The sequence below is a fragment of the Leptosomus discolor genome, chromosome 26 (assembly GCF_034619465.1).
Source record: "Leptosomus discolor isolate bLepDis1 chromosome 26, bLepDis1.hap2, whole genome shotgun sequence".
Taxonomy (NCBI): domain Eukaryota; kingdom Metazoa; phylum Chordata; class Aves; order Leptosomiformes; family Leptosomidae; genus Leptosomus; species Leptosomus discolor.
Genome location: NC_141416.1, coordinates 1,337,698 through 1,347,399, shown reverse-complemented (window position 1 = coordinate 1,347,399; position 9,702 = coordinate 1,337,698).

The following is a 9,702-nucleotide window of genomic DNA, read 5'->3' as shown; positions in this document are numbered from 1 at the left end:
CCTTCAAGAGGGTTTTTTTTCGAGTTTCCTGTTGTTTTAGGTACCAAACTGTGAAAAGCAGCACAGGTTGAGAGTCAAAAGAGACACCAGCAGGCTGGATGCCTGGGTTCGGTGAATGTCCGCTACCGGTGAGCAAGTCTTTCCCGTATCTGTCCCCATAATTAAATACGACTGAAGCTCCAGCTCCCGGAGAGCTCTGCAGAGCTGCTGTGGATGGAAAGTACTTGAATTCACACTCCTTTCTCTGGCTTAATTCCCTGAAGCAAGGTCACTCCGAGTCTGGGCGCCTGTCCATCCAAAAACCTCCCTGCAGTGCCGGAGGATGGATGGTACGTGTGCTGCAGAGCTGCTCCGGGGTTCTCACATGAAAACAAAGGGGTCAGGCCGTGGGGCAGAGCTCCCACGCCACAGCCTTAGGGAGCGCTTCCTTTCTAGCTCCGGAGCGCCGGGCGTTGTTTCGGCAGGGATGGGTACTGGCGTGGTTTCCAGTCCATCGCCCTCATCCTCACATCCAGGGAGCCGACACGTTTTGCTCCTCTCCTCCCTGTGGGATTAACGCCCTGCGATGCCGCGGTCCTCGTCGGGCAGCGGAGTTCCAAGGTGGGGTTGACGCTGGCGCTGGAGGCAGGAGACGGAGGAACTCCACGGAACAAGGCGTTTGGTTTATTTAGCCAGCAGGCTCTAACCTTATCAGGCAGCTCAGTCTCCTGACGGTGTGTTGTAAAAGGTTGTGCTCCTGGTACTGGATTAACTGGTGGATTAAGAGACTCCTGTGACGTGTGGTGTCACATCAACCTTTCCGAAGTGAAACCCGCCTCCTGCGTATTTTTGCAGCCTCCTTGGCACACGTTTTTGCTTACTGGCAAAGGCAAGCACTGAAGGTTTGGACCAAGCCTGGCACAAAGCCCCCAGGAACCGTCCCTGCCCCCTGCACAGTCATTATTGCCCGCACTTCCCTCGCTTCACATCACGAGGCTCGGAGGATCACAGTGCCACCCTTCGCAGAGGCTCAGACAGAGGTTGGCTGCCTCCCTTTCCTCAGCGTTGTGGTTAACAACCAGAGATTTTTAAACCAGAGCAGCTAAAAAATCAGAGAGAAGGGCCACGATGCTGGGGTTTGGGTTTGTTTTTTTTCCAGTTGCACTTGTAGCTCACCTCAGCCTCCTCCTCCTGCTTGGAATTCCACTGCTTTCCTGCAGGCAAAGCGAATCGTTCCTCAGAAACGAGGCAAAATGGGGCAATCCCCGGCTGGCGATTTCCGCGGGGCCATCAGCGACTCGCCGCAGCGAGCGCCGTCGCTACCGTGGGCCCAGTGGAGGCACAGAGCGGGGTGAGAGGAAGATGCTGGACCTGGCAGAGCAGGCGCTGTGGAGGGGGCTGCCCCCCCCGATGGGCATCCCTGCTGTTAACCAGAGATTGTCAAGAGCAATTCCCCGGGCCGGTGCCTTCGACGCCGAGTCCTGCTGGGGAGACTGGCGTCCCGCAGCTCCCGGGCTCAGGCACCCCGGGGATTTTCTGTGCTGCAAAGCGTTTCGGGCGCTGGGTGTACCGCAGGCTCGCCTCTGCTGCCTCCTGCTTCCAGGCACCTGGAAGGATTTTGCTCACCAACGTTTGCGCCGGTGTAAAATCGGTGCACTTTAGCAAGGAACATGGAGTGGGGCTTTCGGTTCACGCAAAGCCCCAAGCCTGCTCTGGGCCGCATGAGACAAGCCAGAGAACTTTACTCAGGAGTTTCTACATCTCATTTCTAACTCTGCTTAAGCTAAAGCGCAGTTATAAAGGTGCCCAATCTCTGTTTAAAACCGCAGATCCCCAGACTGCCTGTCCTCCCCGGATTCCTTTTTGTCTTTTTAAGTACATACTGGAGCTGAAATTGGACTCACTTCAATTTTCAGCCGCTGGATTTTGCTCTGTCTTTTCTCTCAGAGCTTTCTGTCGTGCCAGCGGATGCCCAGATCACACTCAAGATAATTTTAGCCCACGGTGGATGTGGGGGTATTCATTTGCCTTCTGGAGCTGTGTAACCTGCTGGAGGGTGGGGGGAGAGGAGCAGCTCCCAAGGGCCTTCCTCTGACGTCTTAGGAAGATTCTGCTTTCCCATCTGGAAGGAAAGGCGTATCATGACTCTGGTTTCGGGCATCACGAACGAACATCCCCCCCACACTGAAGAATCAGTTTCCCAGGGCATTTTCTCATGGAAAAATCACTGAGCTGAAAAGGAAACAGCAGGGCCCTCGGTAGGAGGTGGGAAGAGTCTCTGCGAGGCTGGTTCCTTTATCACTCTGCTGAGCCACGGCTTTTTGTGGCTCGGCTTGTATTGTTCCTGCGCTCACAGAGGCAAAATGGGAGAGTCTCAGCCATTCAAACCCTCGCTTCTTTCCTTGGCACGGGTGACTAATACTCCTGCAGATGGAGATTTATTGGGCAATCGCTGGGCTCCTTGCAAAATGGGAAGAGTCTTGTCATTTCTTCTTTTGGCCACAGCTTCAATCCGTTCAAGAAGCAGGAATAACAAGAGAATACAGGCGGAATAATGTCCCTTGCTGTTTTCCGTACCCAGTGCTGGAATACAAAGTGCAAGTTGCTGGTAGGTGGAGGATGTGATGACAATAGTTGACAGAGAAAGAGGTGATACCTCCGCATGATGCTGAAACTGGATGAGGCTGGAGCTAAGTGAAGTTTTTGCACCAAAGCCACTTTTTCAGAGGAAAGTGCAGGTGTGGTAGCATTGAAACACTCTGCAAACGTGTTTTGCTAAACTGTCGGGGAGGGCGGCGGTTTCTCCGTATCAAAACTCTGGAGAAACTTTTCATTTAGGAAATACCAAAATATTTTGAGAGGTGTGAAATATAAAAATCCTTTTTGTTTCCAGGTTTGCCTTTCTTTGGAACTGAAGGCGTTTAAGATGGCTCAGAAATAAAGTATTTTGTTCTTGTTTCATCTGCTACGCGCTGAGCGCCGCGGGGCTCTGCTGGTTAGTGGCCCTGCCTGTCATCACAAGTGCTACTGCTGCTAAATAAGGGGCGAGAGTCCCCTAAGCTCTGCGCAGTGAATTGCTCCCCAGGGCAGCCTTGTGCGGGCCAGCAGAGTGCTCGTGAGGACTCCCAGTTGCCCCTGCTACTTGCCTCCTTGCCTGCTCTCTCCATAACGCTGGCGAGCGGCGGCAGCCGGGGATGCCGGCACCCTGCGATCCCCACGGTTACGCAAAGGGTCCCGCTGAGAAACCCGCAAGTGAGTTTCCAGATCTTTGACACGTGGCCTCTAATCAGCGATTGACTTGGGAATTAACGAGCCAGATCAACCGAAATGAGCTCCTAAATCCCTGGGAATTATCTTTGCATCACGAGTAAGTCCTGTTGATGTGGAGCAATGTGGGAGAGAGCAAAGCCCTGTAGTGGCGAGGGGGCCAGCCCAGCCTGGCTAGCAGTCTGGCCCTGGCTAGCAGCCTGCCCCAGGGACCTGGCCACAAGTGTCCTGGCAGCTCTTCTTCATGCTGGAAGAAGCACGCAGCCGTCGTCAGGCCGGGAGCAGATCCCTCCAGCCTGATGGTGCGAGCCGTGCCCGAGGGACGTGGTGAGGATCGGCAGAGACGCGGCTCCCCGTGCTGTGGAGCTGTGTCCCGCTGGGAGCGGGGGTGAGGACACAGCCCCAAGGAGAGAACCTGGCTCGTGTCCCAGCTCGGTGCGGCCCCGGGGGCTTCTTCTCTCTGCTGAATCTCTCCGCAGAGCCAGGGTTGCTGGATCAAGCCCAGGGGGGTACGTTGGGGCGTAAAACCCTGTCGAGATGCGTGTTCTTCAGCGGTGTGCTGGCTGACCGAGCCGGGCAGACGTTGTTGTGCTGGGTTCTCTCTTCCCCTCTCTGCTGATGTTCTGGCCCCAGCAAATGCTGCTACCTCCTTCATTCCTGACTGCAGAGGCTCTGGGTGAGCTCCACCCTGTCCAGGCCCCTGTTCCCCAGCTGACTGCTCCCTGCACGCCTGGGATCAGCAGCCTGCCGTTTCCCAGGCCAAGGCCCGCCTCACAGCCCCCTCTGGTTCCTGACCTCCCCCTCCTGTCTTGTCTTTTCAGTCCTGAGCTGGCCAGTTCGTTAGCTCTCTGCGAATTTCATTAGCAGGCTGGTTTCTTCCCCCTTCCACATCATTAAATTAGAGATGTTGTATAAAACTGGACCCCTGGGAGGGAAGTCAAGGCAGCGGGGGAAAACACGTTGCAGTAGGAACACACGGACGAGGCATTTCATTTAAGGAAAAAAACCCAAACTTCCAAACTTGTCTATAACTAAAGTAAACTGCAGGGGAAATAAAGGGCTGTTTCTCTGCTGCATGGAGGCTGCAGGGTCAGGGCAGAGGAGATGCTAAATTTGCAGCTGCTTTAAAGCACCAGCAAAAGGAGAGTCACTGAGAGTGGCCGTCAGGTAGGCATGCAGTGGGTGCACTGGTTTAGCAGTAGGTTTATGCTGGTTAGACCTGTGCTGGGGCAGTGTTGAGTGCCCCACGAAGTTAGGTTGGTGTAAAGGTGCCTCGTCTCAGGGGAGTTTCCCTTCACAAGGGGCACGCTACGCCAGGCGTGGACAGAGCTCTGGGCTGCGTCTCTGGAGACCTCGAGTTTACGCCCGGCCCCTCCACTAACTGCCCGGTTCACTCTTACCGCTGTCGTAGCCCAACTTCAAACTTGCCCTTGACCCTGAGTTCCCAGTAGCCCAAATTTGCTTCCCTACCCCCTGTAGCTCGTGTCTAGCCTAGGCCAGCCTGATGTCCAGACGAGCTTGGCTCAAACTCTGTGAAGGTCTAAGCTCTCCTCCTGCAGGCCACGGGCCAGAGAGACGTTCCCGCTCCAGCTCCAGCTCCTGCTCCAGCTCCAGCTCCAGCTCCAGCTCCAGCTCCAATTCTTGTTCTGCTCTGCTGGAAGCCCCTGTAGGATTTAAGGTACTTCATCAGGACAAGGACACAACCTGACCTGCTCACAGTTACATCCCTGTTGAGTGCTTCTCTCTGGACAGGAGCCTTTTTCTCTCCTGCCTTTCCCACCCTCTCCCTGCCCCATACGCTATATTTGAAGTTGTTGGGAACGGGGCAGAGCCTTGAGCCACTCTACAGCAGGCAGCTCTCAGATCTTGCTGCCACCTGAGCCACCAGACCCTGAAAGAGTCTCCTCCAGAAGAGAGGAGAGCTGAGTCATGGCCCTTAGAGGAAACTTAGGCAGTCCCCTGGCCTGGGCCTGTCCAGAGGGGTAAATTCTCCCATCAGGCAGCCCCTTTCCCAGACAATAGTGCTGTAATTATCTTCAGAGACAAGGAAAAACACATGTCCTAATTAACTCAATTCATCTTCTAAGCAGCAGTTTCACACTTGATATCCAGAGGCAAAATTATGCAGGGGGGGGTGGGATGTGGTGTTAAATACATAAATAAACCGAGAGTGTTTGTTGTTCTGCTTTTGCAGCACGAAGATATTTTGGTAACTGTTTATTATGAATCAACACATCATAGGGGAGCAAAACTGCAACATCAGGGCTGAACAGAGCAAATGGGATGTTTGAGGACAGCGAGCAGGAGGACGTAAACACAACTTCAGAACGAGGTTCTCTGCTCATTTTGCCCACGTTTTCAAGGTCCTTTCCCTCCTTCTTACACCCTCCCCTTTGTTTTAGAAACAATGATATTTCTGTGCTCACGTAACAAAATTCTAAGCTGGGGTATTAGCAATTCTCTGCTAGTCCGGTGTTCCCAGCTCCCTTAGAGAACAGACAGTCAACTGCGAGTGTGACGTGGTGAGGAGGTCCGGGCTCGCACCCCCCTGCAAGGGACGGTGCATCCCCCGGGCTCCCGCTCCCCCCCTGCTGACGGACCTTTGTGCCAGCGGGTGCCCGGAGGAGCGTTCCTGCACCCGCAACTGCGACCCACGCATCTACGGAGACCCTCCCGCATGCCCCTGCCGCTGCCGGAGCCTCCTCGTGCCCACGGCCAAAGCCCTTTGCGCCGGCCGAGCAGCACAGAGAGCCTCTGGGGAATCCGTTTCTCAGACTAGAGCCTGACAAAGCCAAAGGTGGAGCCTTCGGGCCGGTTTGTGGGGCACACAGGAGTCCCGGAGCACGGCCGGGGCTGTTGGAAACGCTGTGCTGCACCTCCCAACGTACAGCACTGAGCCCCAGGACTGAAGTCGCTGGGTGATGCTCACAGCAGGAGAATCACATCCTGGCCCGGCCTCTCCAGAGCTGCCACAAGAAGGTACTAAAGAAGCGATCGCCGCAGCTTTGTGACGTTATTATCTAAACATTTCTGGCTCCGTCCTTCCTGCTCACGGCCAGGTGGTTGCGCCCAGCTCTGGGCCACAAGTTGCTTTTTCCTGCGGTGTCCTTTATTAGGTACTTCTGATATATCCTGCGACCACAATAAAAAACACACCGCTACTGAAAATACAAACGGGGAAAACAAATCATCCCAGAATACAGTCTGCACAAAGGTTGTTAAACTATGGGCTGAGTTAATTAGCAGCTAATAAAGACTGAATTCTTCCATCAGCTATTCCGGTACGCAAGATCCACTGGTTTCACTGGGGTTTGTGTCTGTGGGCACAAGGCCATATTTACTGTGGTAACCGTGAACGCAAATCACAGGACAAGCAGGGCTCGCCGCCGCTGGGTCGGGGACAGGGATGGGGACGGGGAGCTGCACAGCCGTGCAGACAACTTCACGTGTCACACTAGTGCAAACGTGGCTCGGGAAGGCCACAACCACCCCTATCCCTCCCAGCCGCCTTCCCCTGCCCAGTAAACCCAGTGTGAGCAATGTCTGGGGGTCAGTTCCACCGCTGGGAGTGTGACTGCTTGTTTCAAGCACGGAAATTGGAGTTGGTGTCCCTCCTGTCTCCCTTCCTTCCATATAAATTGTTGATGTTTCCAGACCTGAATCACTGGTCACATCCTTTACAAACGTGAGTCACTGTCCTGCTACTGTCTGCGGGCTTGTTCAACCAGCTACGCCCCTGGTGTTTTCCAAAACAGCCCGAGGATTTCAACTGGAGCGAAATTCCTCCTCCTCGGGACGCGGGTGCAGGTGCTTTACCTGCTGTGGTCACAAGGTGACTTCCCTGGCACGAGGCACAATGGCCAGGGACGTTCATTCGCACAGCGTGAGAGCCCAGCTCTGCTGGGTGAGCGGTGCACAGGGCCATCAGTGCCTGTGGAAATCCAGGCCATCGCCTGGGGGGGGTCCCAAGTGGCTGAAGACCCTCCTTGGCCACCCGCCGGCGCTGCCTGGCCATTGCATCTCCTCATCTTCATGGTTCGTGGGGGAAGGGATGGCCCCTTCCAGCCAGGAGCCCTGCAGACTCGTCCCAGGATGAGAACAGGCTTCGAATTGCCACAGAGATTTATGATGTCGAACGCTTTTTATGTTATTTTCAAAGCCCCTTTTACACGGCCTGGATAAACTGATCACCTGCTGCTGGGGCAGTGGGAAGGGCTGTTTATCGGGAACCACCGGACGAGAGTTTGTGGGGATCAGAAGAAAGCAGGAGTGACCTGCTGCCCTTTCCTTTGATCTCCGCGAGACGTGCGCGGAGAAGGCAGCCCAGAGCCCGGACAATACGGCAGAGCAGGCCGACAGCGTCAGCCCGACCGCCGCTCGAGCAGCCCTTCCTCCGACGGCAGCGCTGCCGGCACCCAGACCGCGCTCCCCGACCTGGGGCTCCCCACTGGCAACGCGCAACCGGGTGAAAACAAGTTTTACGACATCAACCACGCCGTGGGTACACACCGTGTCCTGACGACGGCACACGGCTGCTTTAGGGAAGGGAACTCGGGCGACAGACGAAATCCTGCCCGTGGCAAACCTTCGGACGCTGTGAATCGGTTTAAAAACTCCTGCGTGGCCACAGGGAATCTTCCCCACGGCTGCGGGAAGTGTTCAGCTCAGGCATGATATAGGCTCTCCGGTGGGATTTCAGTGGGCATGAGGCATCTTCTCTGTCCACTTTTAAAATTCCCAGGAGGCACCTAACGGTGAGTGTTTTGGCACATAAATCCCTTGACAAAACCCCAAACACAACCCCGAGACAAACTGTACTGGGAGCAGCCGAGACCTGAGGTTGGTGAAAACAGCACAGAGCAGCGAGTGCCCGGCTGTCCTGGCGGAGGCCATGGAGGAGAGCGGGCCCTGACCAGCGTGAGTCTCGATCCGAAGGGCATGACAAAGCTCTCCCGCTGCTACCAGCACCGTGCCATCTGGCCTTGGCCTGCAGCCACCTCTGGGGCGCTCTGTAGGACCTGGCCACTGAAAACAGGACGTGAAGCATAACAAGTCCGGTTGGGAGGCAAAATGTGATTAAATAAACTGGCACACTCCGTCGTGCGGCGAGGGACCCCGCGAACCGCACCTCGGGACAGTCAACGTTTGCCACCGTGAGCGCGACCCACTGTCCCTCCGCCATCACAGCGCACCGGCTCCTCCAGCTTTGCCCATGTGCCGTAACCAGCCGGCCGGGGCAGGTGTCCCTGTTGGGGCTCTGCAGCCCTCGCCGGACACGTGCCATCACCCTGGCTCTTCCCCACTCCGCAGGGCGAAGCCGGGCTGTGCCCGCCTGAGCCAGAGCCTCTGAGCGGAACAGAGCAGCACCCAACACGGCTGAATTCGCTGGAGAGCAGAAGGGAAGCGATACTGAAGCATTTAGTCACTGCCTAACTCCACACTAAAACTGTCCAATTCCTATCCCCACGGTACAAAAGGGGAAACTGAGGCACAAAGATGGCAACTCCATCCTGGGCCCCACGGAGTACGGGGCGGCACAGGCGCAGCAGGGAAAGGCAGCCCCTGCTCTGAGCATCCTAGAGGGTGGATGTGTTCTCGATGGTGACTTGTTGCTCTGTCCCAGGCATCCAGCGCATCCCACAGCTCGCGGCACAAGCGGGACGGCGCTCGGCAATGCCAGCACCTGACAGAGACACAAACCCGCCAGCCCCTCGCTCACAAAAGCTCGGAGAATGCTCCGATCGAGCGCTCCACCACTGCTTGTGCTTCCAGCATGTGATGTTTCAGGAGGTGTTAGCAGCACATCATCAGTATTCTCGACGCATTAATTCCCGGGTACTTGGGTTCAAGCACAGTCTGCAATCGCAGGGTGGGTGTGCGCCAGACTAAGGATCAGGTGGAAGGTTTTCACTGTAAAGCAACTGATCAATTGATCAACGATCGAGCTCCTTCTTTCTCTTCATATACCCAGTTCTGAACAGAACGACTTCCTTTCTCTCTTTTTCATACATCTCCTATAAACCCACTCTGTGACCTCAGTCCCACACTCAGATAGTTCTGGACTTTCAGGACATACGGCGGGGAGACCAAATAAGCAGAAAAAGGGTATTTTTTAGGAAGCCAAGCACCTCCTGGCTTGTGCTCTGAATCTCGCTGTCTTTTTGCCATGTAAGCCCCTGCTGCCAGACCCTCACCGCTGGGAAGGGAAGCGACCCCTTCTCCCCTGGCCCCCTCCCTGGGGAATCTCCCCCCGCTCCTCTCTGCAGAGCGCTTTTGTTTATACTTCCCAACACTCTGCCACTTCCTTGGCAGAAACCCCTCCCGGTGCCACCTGCCCGCTCCTCCGTCTCCCAGGAAGTTTTGCAGTGACCTGCGACACACGGGGGACGTGGCCGGGACACGGGGTGCGGGGGGACACGCTGACGATGTGCTGTCTGCTCCCGTCCCCCCCCGCCG